We start from the raw sequence: 15543 nt of genomic DNA, 5'->3' as shown, positions 1-15543 counted from the left end.
CACACACACACACACACACACACACACACACACACACACACACACACAAACTGGCTGAGTAAACTTGGGCAAGTTAACCCCAATTGTTTAAAAAAAAAAGTTTCCCTAGTATATCTCAATGTGTTTTAAAGAGCTCTGAATGAGGAGTGAGGAGACCTGGCTCTGTTAGTGGGTGTGTGACATTGGATACACCACATCACTTCTTCATGCCTCATTTTCCTTGTCTATAAAAATGAGACAATTGGTCCAGACCGATGATCTTCTAGGCTTCTTCTCTGGGATTTGGGTACACTTCAGAGGTATTGTATGGTTTAGTAGAAAGAGTGTTGGACACCAAATCACACAGCCTTGGGTTCAGATGTCTGCAATTTGCCTCTGTTTACGGATCACAGGACCAAGGCCAGGCCTCTATGGCTTCCCTTGATTTAGCACACATTCTCAGGATGCGTGAATTTTAATAGATAGTACTGTTTACAAATGGTGCTCCTTTGATTCGGGGCGGTCTGTGTGTTACTTCTTAGTTCTCCTTTGCAATTTTTGTTCCTGCTTTTGTCATTTTACGCTGGCTACTTATAAACTGACTGGTGGTCGGGGGTTAATTCAAACACAGGCTTGTCTGTCTCAGGTTCCTCAAATGTAAAGTAATAATAATAGTACCAACCCCCTGGGGTTGTTGTTAGGATCAAATGAGATCATACTTGTAAAGTGCTTACCGCGATGCCTGGAATTCAATAGGGACATCATAAACCCTCGTTTCCTTCTTTATTTCACAAAGTTGTTAAGAAGATCACATGTGATTATATGTGTAATGTGTTGTTTCCATATAAGTGCCAGCCATCCTCATACCCTCCTCATCATTGCCCTACCACCACCACCACCATCATCATAGCTGTCATTGTCATCTAATTTTGGCCTAACCATTAACACCAAGAAAACACAGGTGCTCCGTCAGCCACCACCACCCCATCCATACGTGGAACCATCAATTCCAAAGCAAATGGAGAAGTTTAGAACTCTGTGGATAAGTTTGCTCACCGTGGCAGCGGACTTTCCAGAGCTATACACATTGATACTGAGTATCAATGAGGTACATGCATTGCCAGATCTGGCTCAGTGTTTGGGAGGCCCCGAAAGAAAGTATGGAAGAGAAGAGGTATTAGACTGACCACCAAACTGAAGGCCTGCAGAGCCTTTGTGCTGACCTCATTGTTGTATGCCTGTGAAACCTGGACAGTCTACCAGCGCCATGCCAGGAAGCTGAATCACTTCCATTGGAATTGTCTTAGGAAGATTCTGAAAATCACCTGGCAGGATAAGGTACCAGACACTGATCTGAGTTGAGTCCTTACTCAACTAAACTACCGACCATTCAAACTCTGCTTCAGAGAATGCAACTCCCATGGGCTGGCCACATTGTTCTAATGCAAAATGTATGCTTAGGGAAAGACTATTTTATGGAGAACTTGCACAGGGCAAGCGCTCACATGGTGGTAAGAAGAAGCGATACAAGGACACTCTCAAGGTCTCTCTCAAGAACTTTGGAATTGATTGTGTGACATGGGAGACATGGGCACAGGGCCGCTCAGCGTGGCCTGCCCACATCAGAGAAGGTGCTGTGCTCTGTGAGTAAAGCAGAATTGAAACAGCTCGAAGGAAATGCAGGATGCACAAATTTAGAGAATCCACCCCAAATGTTCACATGGATTATTTATGCTCCTTCTGTGGTAGAGCATTCTGAGCTCCTACTCGTTTGATCAACTACAAGCAGACACATCGAAGCTTGACGTTAGCATGGTGATGTCACTTTGGTCCTCTTCGAGAACTCAGGACAACAACCATTGTCATTGTCATCACATTTGGCTCAAGTCTCCATCCAAGCTCAGCTTGGGACTTCCAACAGGATGAGAACTCAATTCAGCAACATGCTGGTGGAAAGACAAGGAATGAGCAGTCTGAAATGGAATAACTTGATGTAACTATAACAATTAGCAATGAATAGGAAAACATTTCCTTCACAGGAGGATTAGGGCAAAGCCCTGTTCTGTCTCTTCTAATGCGCTTAAAATGTTTAGAGAAAGAAACAAAAGCTTGACGTCTTTAAGAAATCTTAAACTCATTGTGGGAAGCACCATCTTTTTCTTTTTTTCTGATGTAGGAGAGAGAAAATAGATTTCTGTAAATTAGAAAAAGACAAGTCAGGCCTGGAGTTATTGGGAAAATGTTAAGGGAAAGCGAACCAGTAGGGAACTCCTAAGCTAGTGAAAAGATAGTCTTCAGCTATTCTGTGCAAAATAACTTTTATATTGAAATTTAGGTGATCACTTGGGAGAAAGGAATAACTTGGTTGCCAAGGAAACTATTTCCCAACTGAAAAAAAAATCTACCACCAAGTTTTATGCAGACTGAGCAAAATCATAAAGTGTTCCCTTGAAAAAAAAATTCTGAATGAGCAAAGCTATAGGGATAGTATCTATGTGTATTTATATATATGTATATGTGTGTGTATGTATATACTTAAATATCAGTCACAATTATTTCATTAGATGGGATTTACAAAACTTCATGGTATGCACTTAGCCTGGGATAGAGCAGGGATGTTTTGGGTGTTTACAGGGTAGGGCCTGTTGTTTTGTAATAGGCTATTAACAATGAATTTAAAAAAAAAAAATAGTAGGTAGAGCTGAAGACAGATTAAAGACTTCTCTGAGATTAGAAGGAAAGGAAGAAAAAAGAGAAACTTCATTAGAGATGCTAAATCCCAGTGAGCAAAGTAAGAAGCCTGTGTTGTCTGGGACTCAGCAGCAAATGGAGAAGGGCTGTGAACAGCTTAGCCGGAGGCTGTGGCCTTCCAAAGGCCCAAGGCCTTTACACAAGTGGAACAACAATGAGGAAAAAGTTAGTTTTCCTCAAAGAAACAAGGAAACCCATGACTAACTAATAGTTAAATGAGAGAAGGTCCTTAACTTGGTGTTTGGTTTTCTGGAAAATTTTCTCCACAGCAGAAATTTATTATGCAAATATCTCTAATTATCAGCAATTAATATTTATACTGTTATTTTATCCAAGTTACATTTTATAGAAAAAACATAACTGACTAAACCATAACATTTTATGGTTGGAAGAAATTGGAGAGCTAGTCTGACTCATCCTGCAGTTAGGGAAACTGAGGCTCAGAGAGGATATTTGTGCAAGGTTATATGGCCAGTTCCATGATTCAAATATAGGTTTTGTATCCATTGCCCTTTTCATTCTTCTAGTTGCTGTTATTCAGTTGTTTTCAGACATATCTGACTCTTTGTGACCCCCTTTGGGGTTTTCTTGGCAAAGATACTGGAGTGGTTTGCCATTTCCTTCTCCAGCTCATTTTACAGATGAGGAAACTGAGGCAAACAAGGTTAAATGACTTACCCAGGGTCACACAGCTAGTGTCTGAACTCAGGAAGATGAGTCTTCCCAACTCCAGGCCTGGCACTCTATCCACAGTGCCACCTAGCTTCCACTCTCCTAGAGGGCCTCTAAATCAGGAGTTCTGACATCATCTTGAGAAAACTGAGCTGGTAATCTAGCATAGCCATAACTGCTGGCACCATGATTTGTCTTAGTGTTTATAGGCACATTGGGAGGGAGGAATAATGTAGCCTTCATAGCTGTGTTTTATAACTACTAGTCTAGTCTCACAGGCACTTGGATTTAAAGTTCTTTCATAGAATCATAGATTTAGATTTGGAAGAGACCTTGGAGATCATTGAGTCCACCCTCTTCATTTTAACAGATAAGGAAACTGAGTTCCAGAAAGTTTTAATGACTTGCCTAAGGTCACACAGGCAGTAAGTGACAGAGCTGGGACGCAGCCCTAGATTCTCTGACTTCAAACTCTAGCCCCTTCTACTTCTACCTCTTCCCTTACTCACCTGCATGGTTTTTGCTACCAATGTTCCTTATTTCTTGAAAGCTATGAACTTTTCCTCCTTTTCCTTCTTCTCCCCGTGTCTTATTCCTCTCAAGCTCTCTGCTCCCTCTATCTTTCTGATTTAGTATTGCTTCCTGAGTGTCTCACATTGAGGGTACAGAAAATAGAGTACTCTGTAGTAGAGAATTTACATGTCTTACTCAAGGTCAGTATTGTGTGAATTAGAAAGCACTGTTCTGTGGGGGCAAGGCTTTCAAGATCAACCTCAGAAGCCATGGCCAATATGCCCCTTGCTAACCCATCACCTTTCTAAATTTTGGGCTGACCTGATGTGAGAGAGATCATGGGTAATTAGTATGTGCTTATCTAGGCCAAAGGGAAATGGAGTGCTGTCAAATTATTTGGTTAATTTGAACCAGTAGACAATAAAAAAATTGTGCCTCCTTTGGTATCTTCATTGCCCAGGCTGGTTAATTGAAATTAATATTTATTTCCCTGCATTTGGTATCATCTAGACACTTGACATTCAGTATTCAGTGTCTATTATGAATTAATTTTCAACTTTTTATCCTTCCACTGTTTTTGAGGCCAAGCATATGTATTACAAAACTGCATTTTTTTTCCTGATAGCTCTAAGCTCTTTTTCCCAAGTGAATGATAATGTTGATGGAACCATGGAAGCAACATCAACAAAGAAATTATATCATTTCAAGGTTCCATGGTCAGGAAATCTAATGTGCTAGCACATAGTGCCTAGGGATGAATGTATGATACTGCCAAATGCTTCTGAGAAGTTTGTTTTATTCAATAGTGGTTAAAATGCATTCAACCTAAATTTTTTGTCTGAAAATATAATAAACATATTTTTATATTCTAAAATCATATTTATGTCTTATGTGATATGCACATATATAATTATAAAATTAGCAGATGATTTCTGCCAATAACTACATTCTTTTTTTTTGGAGGGGAGAGGGTAAGGCAATCAGGGTTAAGTGACTTGCCTAAGGTCACACGGCTAGCGTTTTGTGCAATAACTACATTCTGTATAGCATCCTTTTATGGACACCTGGATTTAAGGTTGTTCGTTCATTGGTATATTTGATCTTTTCCATATTTGCAAACACTTTTTAATGTTCTAATATATTTGTTTTCCCCTATAGAAAAGTTTTCTGATAATTTTCCACTTCTTCTGCTTCCCCACGACATCCTTCCCCCACAACTTGAACTTCCCCTACAAACTGAAGATCTAACTAATACATCTGTGTGAATTAATAATTCTGCTCGGTTCCTAATAAAATACTGCCTGGTTCTCAAGGAGAGGATACATATAAACATAGTCTTAAATTGGAAAATTGAGATCCTTCTGGCATATAGCTGTTAGTATATTCCTTCCCATTCTTTATTTTATATGAATTAAAAAATGATTTTGTCCATCCATGTGAAATGAAGAGCTGACACAGTAAACATAAATTTTGGCATTTAGTAGCAAACCAAAGTGCTTGTCATTTTAATAATTTGCTTTCTCTTTCCATGATGTGATGCAACACTAAGTATTTGTCAAGATCTCTCTGAAACTGCTTCACACCTGACTTGGAATTATTTTTCATTACAGCCTTGAGGAGTCCAATTTTCTCCAAGGTGGAATTCTCCTGTGCCGTTTCATAGTCACATGACTATTTGGCTTGTTACTCTGTTGATTGTAATTTCTTCTCAGTGCCAGATCTTTTTGAAAATCGTCTATGTTCCCACTGAAAGGATGAAGTAGAAAGCAATCACATGTCAGATTTGGCATCACTAATTTTGTGATTAGAACTATTTTCATGCTCAGAGACAAATGACAGAGAGTAGAGAGGATATTTGCTTCTCTAAAACAGGATGTAATCAACTCAGCCATGTAAATTGGTACATGCCCAGAGCCTAATGGAAATTTAATAAGCCCTGGTACTCTTTTTGATTCCTTTCATTTTAGACTACTATGAGAATGACTTTGGACTTGGACCATGTGCCCATGTTTCGCTGAGATCTTCCATTGCCTGGGTGGAGCAGGTCAATTCCAAGGCTATTTTCCTTTTTTTTTTTTTTAAAAAATAAGTTTTTTTTTTCTATCTTTAACTTGATAAATACCAACAAACATTAACTTTTACATATACAAAGAACAGAAAAAGTATAATTTGTGAAATTAAGAATCTTCGTTATATATAGTTTGTTTGTTCAAAGTATATTATACATCTGACGTGTTAGTTTCAAAGTTGTTCTGCTTCTCTGTCTCAACTTCTATTCTGTGCATTAAAATTATGCTTCAATGACTTTCTTTTTTTTGCATTACTATCTCTGCTTCTCCCCTAAAAAAAAAACCATCCCCAAAGCAAAACCATCCCTCAACCTTTCATTATATATGAGCATAGTTAAGTAAAACAAATCCACACACTGACCATGTCCAAAAATGTATGTCACATTCTAATAATAGCTCCTTTCTCTGATAGGAAACAGGTAGTATGCTTAATGATTAGTCTTCTGAAACTGTGACTACACATTGCATTGATTATAAATAGCTATTAAATATTAATTATTTTATCACCAGTTCTCTGGAGTTGTAACTAATTTGATCAGAATTCTTAAATTTTTCAAGGTTATTTTTCTTTCCCATGTTGCAGTTACTAATAAATTGTTCTTCTGGTTCTGCTCACTTTCCTCTACATAAGTTCATAAGGATCTTCCCAGGTTTCTTTGAATCCATTCCCTTTGTCATTTCATATGATGTGATAATATTTTCTAATATTCCTATGCCATAATTTGTATTAACACCTACTTTATGCCAAAAAAGCTAGGGGATAGGTGTTAATGATGGGGTACCTGGGGTCTAGGTCAATTTCTGAAACCAACTTGTGAAACCAGTCTGTGAAATTGTAACTGCAATTTGTATTGTAAAATTGTTATCTGTAAAATTCCTTTCCCAGCCTCCCACTCTGCCCCTTCCCCCTATCCGCACCAGGCCTAGGCACCACCGTGGGACTCCTTTGTTCTTACTTAATCCCTCATGTCTCCTCTGGTCTGGCCCAAATCTTATCTAAACTATCTATGCATTGAGGTCCCTTCCCTCTGGTCAGCCCAGACAATGGCAGCCTTACCCTTTAAAGGTAAAAGCATATACCCCTCTCACTTGCAGGTCCCCTAAAGGACTCTTGCCCACTGTAATGGCGTAATAATAAACTTTCTCAACTCTAACTCCAAGAAAGGCTGAGCTGAATTCTTTCCAGACGCCCTGTTGAACCTATCGGGATCCCGTTCTCTTCCCCCCATCATCTTCCCCCCATTTTATGAAGAATTTATGGGATATTGATAATATTTTCACAAGATGAGAGTTTGTGGATGGGATACATTCTGTTCTATTGGAAGGAGTACCCACAATGATAAAACCACAGCTCCATTGGCACACACACACATATATGTGTATGACTATATATGTATATGTACACATATACATACATACATACATACATATATATGACATAAATGAAGAATTCAGCTCAGCCTTGCTTGGAGTTAGAGTTGAGAAAGTTTATTATTACGCCATTACAGCGGGCAAGAGTCCTTTAGGGGACCTGCAAGTGAGAAGGGTACATGCTTTTACCTTTAAAGGGTAGGGCTGCCATTGTCAGGGCTGACCAGAGGGGAGGGGCCTCAGTGCATAGACAAAGGTCAGAGCTGACCAAGAGGAGCAGCATGTGAATAGAGAGTTTAGATAAGATTTGGGCCAGGTGGAAGGAGACAAAGGTCAAGGACAAAGGAGGGTGTGGGCCAGGCCCAGAAGAAATGAAGAGATTAAGTAAGAACAAAGGGGTCACAGGGTGTTGCCTAGGTGGACTGTGGGATAGGGAGAAGGGGCAGAGCTCAAGAATGGGAAAGGACAAATTGCAGTTACAACTGAACAGACCGCTTTTACAAGTTGGTTTCACAAATTGATCTAGACCCCAGGTACCCCATCATAAAGACCTAGAAAAAATTATCTTTTCTTTTCCTATATGTGTGGATCTTGTAAAAACAAAAGGGAAGGGACTTAAAATAAAAATTTTGTGTATTCAGGGAATATTCTTGACCATTTTCTACTATTCTTTCCCCTATACCCCGATGTTTTATTTATTTATTTTTCTTTTAAATTTATTTGCTTTTCATTTACAACATTCATTTTCACAATATTTTGTGTTATAAATTTTCTCCCCAATTTTCCCTACCCATTACCCTAAAACAGGGTTCGCACTGAATATCCCCTCCCCCAATCTGCTCTCTCCCATATCTTTCCCCATCCCCCTTTCGACTTTCCAGTAGGGCATGGTGGATCTCTATGTCCCAGTGCCTGTATATCTCATTTCCCAGTTACATGTAAAATAATAATAATAATAATAATAATAATAATAATATGTATATATATTTTTAAACATTTGATTTTGAAACTTTGGATTCCAGATTCTTTCCCTTCCTCCCTCGTCACCCACCCTCACTGGGAAGATAAACAATTCAAAATAGGTTGTACATGTGTAGCTATGTAAAACATTTCCATAGTGGATAAATTGTTTAAGACTGATTATATTTCCCGCCCTCCTATCCCACTTATTCTGTTCTCTACTTTGATCTTGTCCCTTTTCAAAAGTGGGTGCTTCCAACTTCCCTCCCCCCCAGCCTGCCCTCCCTTCCATCTTCCCCCCTGTCTTCCCCTTCCCCTCTACTCTCCTGTAGGGTGAGATACCCTATTTAGTGTGTATGTCATTCCCTCCCTAAGCCAAATAGCTCCTTTCTTACTAACTTATGAAACCCTTGTGTTCCTAAGGAAAAGAGATAAAAGGAAAAAGAAAGTTGGTTTGGGAATATGAGGTGGGAGGAGAAAAAATGATGTTTCATGCTAGGGCATGCACAAGAGCAATGCAAGGCTGGCTAGGAGGGGCGGTGAGCTGGACGGAGGCCCACCTGGCTAAAGGCATCCCATTTACAGGGAGATAATCAGTGTTGGGGTGAATAGGCCATTATCTGACTGGTAGGGGTAATTTAGGAAGGTTGGCCTCAGGGAGGAAACATTGAAAGTGAACCCTTTTTCTAGGATGGAGATCTTTGTTTCCCTGTACCCCCTCTCCCCTCCTTTAAAAAAAAAAATCTTCCTAGGTACAGGTGAGCATGTAAGGATTTGGAGGTATATGTTTATAACCTGAAGGAGGATCATAGACCTGAAGGTACAGGGAAGGGTGGGGTAGAGAAAGTTTTTTTCTGTGACTCAAGCGCTTAGAAGGAACATGGTCCTACAGATGGTAAAGTCCCTTAATCCTTCACTTTGTGAGTACACACATACCCTGGGTGTGGTGAGGAGGGCATCCTTTGTTAGTCCCTTATATTTTGCTGCTTTAAGAGATTTAAGCAAAAACATGTAGTTTATGCTAATTAGCATATAGTAGGAAGCCGAGGCTGAGAAGACCCAGGGCTAGAAGGACCTACATCAGACTGTGTCTGTTTTATGAGGGCCATTCTCAGGAAATACAGGAAACTCATTGACAGTTGTTTCACCCCTGGAGGTGAATTCTATGTCCATATAATAGCCTTAAGCTGGGGGAATCCTGGTGTCCTTCACTTAACTCAGGCATTCTTAATCTTTATGTGTGTGTATTATGAACACTCTTCCAAGTCTGGAGAAATGTATGGACCCTTTCTCAGAATAATGTTTGTAAGCAATTGAAGGAAATCGTAAATTATGTTAGATGTTAGTGAATATAAAGATTTGATATTTTTTCCCCTTCAAGTTCACACATTCCCCTGAAATCTATCTATGTACCTCTTTAAGAAGAATCCCTGATTTGATCAGTGAAGGAGGAAAATAACTTTTTTACAAGTGTCTTTGGTTCCCCAGATACCCCAGGTAAATGATATACCTCTTCCCCTTCATTCAGTGATGATGATGAAGTGCTGGAGAGAGGGGTAAAAGATGATAAGAATTATACAATTTTTAGATCAGCAACATGCATTAATTAAATGAGTACTTTAATTGTTTAAGGACTAATAAGTTTCTGGAGAAAACAAACTTGGCCTTCTTGTTTTAAAATGAAAAGAGAAGCCCTAAATGAATTATAGTTAAACGGAAGAATGAGTCACAAGTTTTCTTCAGGGATGTACATGGAGACAGAATTGGTTTTTATCATGAGTCACAAGAAAGATCTTTTTCATGGAATACTTAGTCATCCTGTATTGATCGTGAGAAGTATAAGTACCAATATCTGTGGTAGAAGATGAAGAGGTAAAGACATTTGACAAAGGACTTGATAAGAACTTACAAACCGAGTCAGCATGTCATGTGATACCTTTTGATTTCAGTGTAAAAGTAGGCATAGGGGAGGAAGATGATAATGTATATTAGAAAATGTGATTTGGGATTAAAAAGATGAAAGAAGACCCAAGGATTGGAAGGTACTCATAAATCTTATTCTCATTTATCATTAATACCTTCTTTAAGAAGAGAATCAGAAGGTACTAGATGAAAATTTGTAAGGTGCTTTGCAAAACTCAAAGCACTATAGAAATGCTAGCTATTATTATTATTGCCAATAATAACAATAATGAACAAGATTACCTCAAGAACATGTAAAGATAATGCTTCAATATCTTGAAAACTTACAATTTTGTTCGCGTGGACATTACATCAGAAATGCAAATGAAAAGCTTTCTGTGACTTAGGAGACAGTCTTGGATAGCCACTGTGACCAAAATATTCATTACCTTTCAGCCCATTTTTATAACACAGCTAGGCTGGTCTTCTAAAAAATCAAGACATACAATCCCTCACGGGGCCCATACTTAAAGCCTTCATAGTTTGGTAGGGCTTCTCAGAATTTATATTCTTCTGTTTTACAAGACCCCATTTTGAATTCCACGCTGCTATGAAGCATCAGTATAGGATGTAAGTGGGGAAAAAGAAGAACAATAATTGAATAATACATAGCACTTTAGAGTTTGCAAAATGCTTTCAAATGTGATGAAGCTGGAAAGAGAAAAAGAGCAGATTTGAAATGGAATAGCTTGGCTATCATCCCTATGGGGTTTCTTCATGCATGTCAGGGGACCCACCAAAGCTGAACTGTAATACTTATTACCCAGTGGTCTGCTGTATGAGGAAAGGACAATGACACACAAGAAAGCTAAATTGGAAAGAGTGTCTGGCCCTGACCAAACACTGAGAGAGGAAGTCTGCAGCAAATGACACAATTTTAAAGAAACTTAAGAGCCAGTGTCCAAGATATAGCAAAGAAAAGAAGATTCTAAAAAGAAAAGAGAAGATCATGGATGATCTTCTACAAAAAGAAAAGGTAACCAGGAAGACATCAGTAATGACGGCGATGCCGATTTCTTCACCTCTATAGAAATTTTATGAAAATGGCCTATACACATATTAAGGTATCCTTAATAAAAATATGGGAAGAAAATAGACAAACTTTGACAAACAACTTTGAAAGCTGTAGGAACTATAATCAATATAATGACCCTTTGTGATCCCAGAGGACCAGTGATGAAATATGGTATTCATTACAGAGAGGATGGATTTAAGATGCCTAATAAGACATAAATTTGTTTGTATCAGTGACTGAGAGAATGTTTTGATTGACTTCATATTAATTACAAGAAATTTATTTTTCTTTTTTATTCCACCGAGGTAGGGGGAAAGGAGAGAAAATAGCTTTTTGTTAATCTTTTTTTTTTAGAGAGGTGATGATGTGAAGTGTTTTATATGCTTTTGGATGAGATCACTGAATTGTTAGTTTTATTTAACTTTTACTTTGTTGCAAGAGACCTCATAAAATTGGAGTAATATAAATATTTGTAATGTAAAAACAAAACACATCAATAAAACATTTTTAACAAAGAAAAAAATGAGAACAAGATGATAATAACAGCAGCTGACATATAGAGTTTGAGCTTGAAAAGCATATTATACAGATTATCTCACTTGAGCCTCAATATAACTCTATGAGGCAGGCAAAATTAGGTCTTATTGTCCTCAGTCTCAGAAAAGAGGAAACAGGTTCAGAGAGGTAAGTTATTTGTCCATGGTCACATAGATAGTTACTATCAGAAGCAGGATTTGAACCTTTGTCTTCCTGATTCCAAATCCAACATTCTATCCACTATATCAAAAGTAAACTCCTTGAAGTCATCACAATATTCAAGTATAATATTGTCCTTTGCATATAGTAGGCATTTTAGCTCATTTGATTTATAGCTGGAAATGACTTTAAATATCGGCTAGTCCAATATTCTCATTTTATAAGTGATGAAGTAATGCTCTTAGAGGTTTAGAGACCCAAGGTCACATAGCTTCAGTTTCAAGAACATATGATGTCTCTGGTGTGGGAATTCCCTTTCCTGACATATATTTCAACCCTCTTCATGCTTCATTAGACATTTTTATGACATTCTATGGACCAAAAAAAATGAATTAGCTGGTGGTTGCTTTTTTTCCCCCTCAGTTTTCAATCCCTGGAAGTCTGGCTTTGGACTTCATCACTTAAATGAAACCACTTTCTCTAAGATTACTAATAATCTTTTAATTAATAAATATTGTAAACTTTTCTCAGTCATCCTCCTCCTTGACTTGTATAGCTTTTGACAATATTGACCGTTCTTTCTCCCCCCTCCTACCCCCTGCAAATATCTTGGATATGCTCTCCTTGATTTTTCAGGCTGCTCTCTATCTGGCTTCTTGTTGATCTTGTATTTTGGTTAATAATCCATAAACCACCCCCTAAATTTAAGTGTCCTCCAAGGCTCTGTCCTAGGTTCTCTTTTCTTTCTTCACATCTTCCCTTTTGGTGATCTCATCCATTCTCATGGATTTAATGATCACTTCTATGCAAATGACTTCTAGATCTAAATATTCAAACCACTTTTTTTTTGTTGTTATTTTAAAAATTGTGTTCCAGTAGCACTAACTGCCTATGGGATATTTCCAACTACCATGTTTCCCCGATAATAAGACACTGTCTTATTAAAATTTTTTTTTGGACAGAAAAACACCAGAGGGCTTATTTTCAGGGGAGGGTTTATTTTAATGAACATTGACAGCAATTTTAATAAACAGGTAAATGTGAACAAAAAAATGTACCTTTATTCAATAAGCAAATCACTGGGGAAGAACAGGATGATGCGCTCACTTCTGCAGCTCTCTGATTGGATGTAGCTCGGAGTGCGGCGTGCGTTTCACCCGGGGTGGGGGACGGTGCATACAGAGGGTACCGTAATGTAGCATGTAGCACAGGGGATCACCTTCACTACAGTAGCAATCTCAATAGGGCTTATTTTCGGGGGATGGCTTATTTTAGAGGAATCTTACACAGTAAGGGGAGAGCTTATTTTCGGGATAGGTCTTATTATCGGGGAAACATGGTAGATCTTCTCTAAGCAGGAGATATTATCTTCTCCATGGAAACTTCTCATATTTCTGTCTTCCCTATTTTTATTGAGGATATCACTATCCATCTATTCACATCCATTCACTTGTCTTCAAACTCCCATTCCTCATAACCAATCAAGTTTCATTGACCTCTCTTTCCACAATATTTCTGTCATCTTTCTCCACCTACATACCAACCATTCTAATTCAGGCCCTCATCAGCATCTCTAGTCTAGACTACTCTGATAGTCTCCTAGTAGGCCTTCCTGCCTCCAGTAACTTTTCAGTCAAACTGATCCTTCACATATTTTGTATTTACTTATATATGTATACATACTGTTCTTTCTCTTACTCCTCCCCAATCCGTCACATGAAAGCTCCTTGAAGTTAGAACTATTTTGTTTTGCCTTTGTAGTCCTAGCTGCTGGCAGAGTTCCTGACCATTGTAAATATTTCTGGATTGATTAATTAAATGAATAAATAAACAGTGCTAAGTCTCTCAAATCTAGATAGGCTGGATATTCTGGGCAAATACTTGAAGCCTTTGTCTTTTTCTAGAGAAAATTCAAAAGTGAGTAGAGAAATTAGGAGGGTTAGCTCAGACTTTGGGTAACAAAGACCTGGAAAATGAAGATGTTAGTGGTAAGAAGCTGACATGAAAGGGTGCTATAGGCCAGAACAATACCATGGCTACAACATGGGGAACAGTCTGTAGGACTTGAAAATTAAGGCTTCTTAGATGCTAGAGGAATAGAAACTCCTTGAGGGAAGGGCCATTCTCACAATTATATTTGAATTCTCCATTCCTGGAACATTGTAAATGATTGTCAGGCTGATTTCCTTTAAACTTCTCCTCAGCAATAGGGGTGCCAAGGAATGACTATGAAGTTTCAAATATGCCACATTTTTGAGGAAATTGACTGTGCATATGCAAAATATATTCTCACAGTGATAATTCAATTTAGATTTTAGTGCTAACACTATTAGGTAAAGGTGAAGGTCAAGATAAAAGTAAATAAAAAAATAAAAAAGAATCTTAAAAAGATTGACCTTCAGCAAATATATAAGGCATAGTAACATGATGAAAAGGGAAGGAGACCTTAAGTCAGCTGTTTCTAGTCTGGGTTTTGTCATTTACTACCTGTGTGATTCTGGTCAAGTCACTTAACATCTTAAGGCTTCATTTTCCTCATTTGAAAAAATTGGAGGGGCAGCTAGGTGGCACAGTGATTAGAGCACCCGCCCTGGAATCAGGAGGACCCGAGTTCGCATGTGGCCTCAGACACTTAACACTTACTAGCTGTGTGACTTTGGGCAAGTCACTTAACCCCAACTGCCCTCTCTTCCCCCCTCCAAAAAGCAAAAAAAAAAAATAGTCTCATAAATTTATTTATCTGAATTATGAATGGATTATGATACTAATTCAAGGAGTATTTGCATTTTAAAAGAGGACCAAGGAACAAGCAAAAAAAAAAAAAGAAGAAAAGAAAAAATTGGGATGAATATACCTATAGGCAACATGGTACAGTGGATAGAAAATGGTCCCTGATTCAGGAAAATCTGTGTTCAAATCCTACGTTGGGCAGGATAAGGCAATAACCCTTTGGTATTGTAGAAAACTCTCTAATACTATAAATTTCAGAGAAGGTGATGGCATGCATTGATTGAGTTTCTTTTCCTGGGAATTTTCTATATTAGTTAAATCATAGTCCCTATTCTTAATAGCTTATACTACCTACCTCACAGATAAGCTGAGAAAATATGTATACAGTAAAAAAAAATATATATATATACATATATAGATAGTGTGTGTTTATCTCAATGCTACTTATTCTAATTAGTCTTCATCCTCTTAATTATCAGATATTGAAATATAATGAATAGCCTCTCTAATAAAAAATATGATTGACAACTATTTTTCTTTAGTTACAAAAAAACTCCCCCAAACAAGTAGACCTTCCTAAATTCCCTCATCGCGAGAAGCCAAAAAAGAAAAAAAAAATGTACAAATCAAGAAAAATAACTCCAAAGAGATAAGCTTCCCATTAGGAACCTGGCTTTCATCCATGGCATTCAGGGATGTCAAAGTAGATTTCAAGACAGTTTGGAAATTGTTCCATAAGACCTACATTCATTGTGATGTGTCTAAGGATAATTTGCTGGGGCATTTTGTAACAGAGTAAGCCTTGTATTGCAGGCAGACGGTTCC

The sequence above is a fragment of the Petaurus breviceps genome, unplaced genomic scaffold, assembly GCF_028583685.1.
Source record: "Petaurus breviceps papuanus isolate PSGF00001 unplaced genomic scaffold, PetGlider_PUasm1.0 128, whole genome shotgun sequence".
Taxonomy (NCBI): Eukaryota; Metazoa; Chordata; class Mammalia; order Diprotodontia; family Petauridae; genus Petaurus; species Petaurus breviceps.
This window is presented reverse-complemented; position numbering follows the sequence as displayed.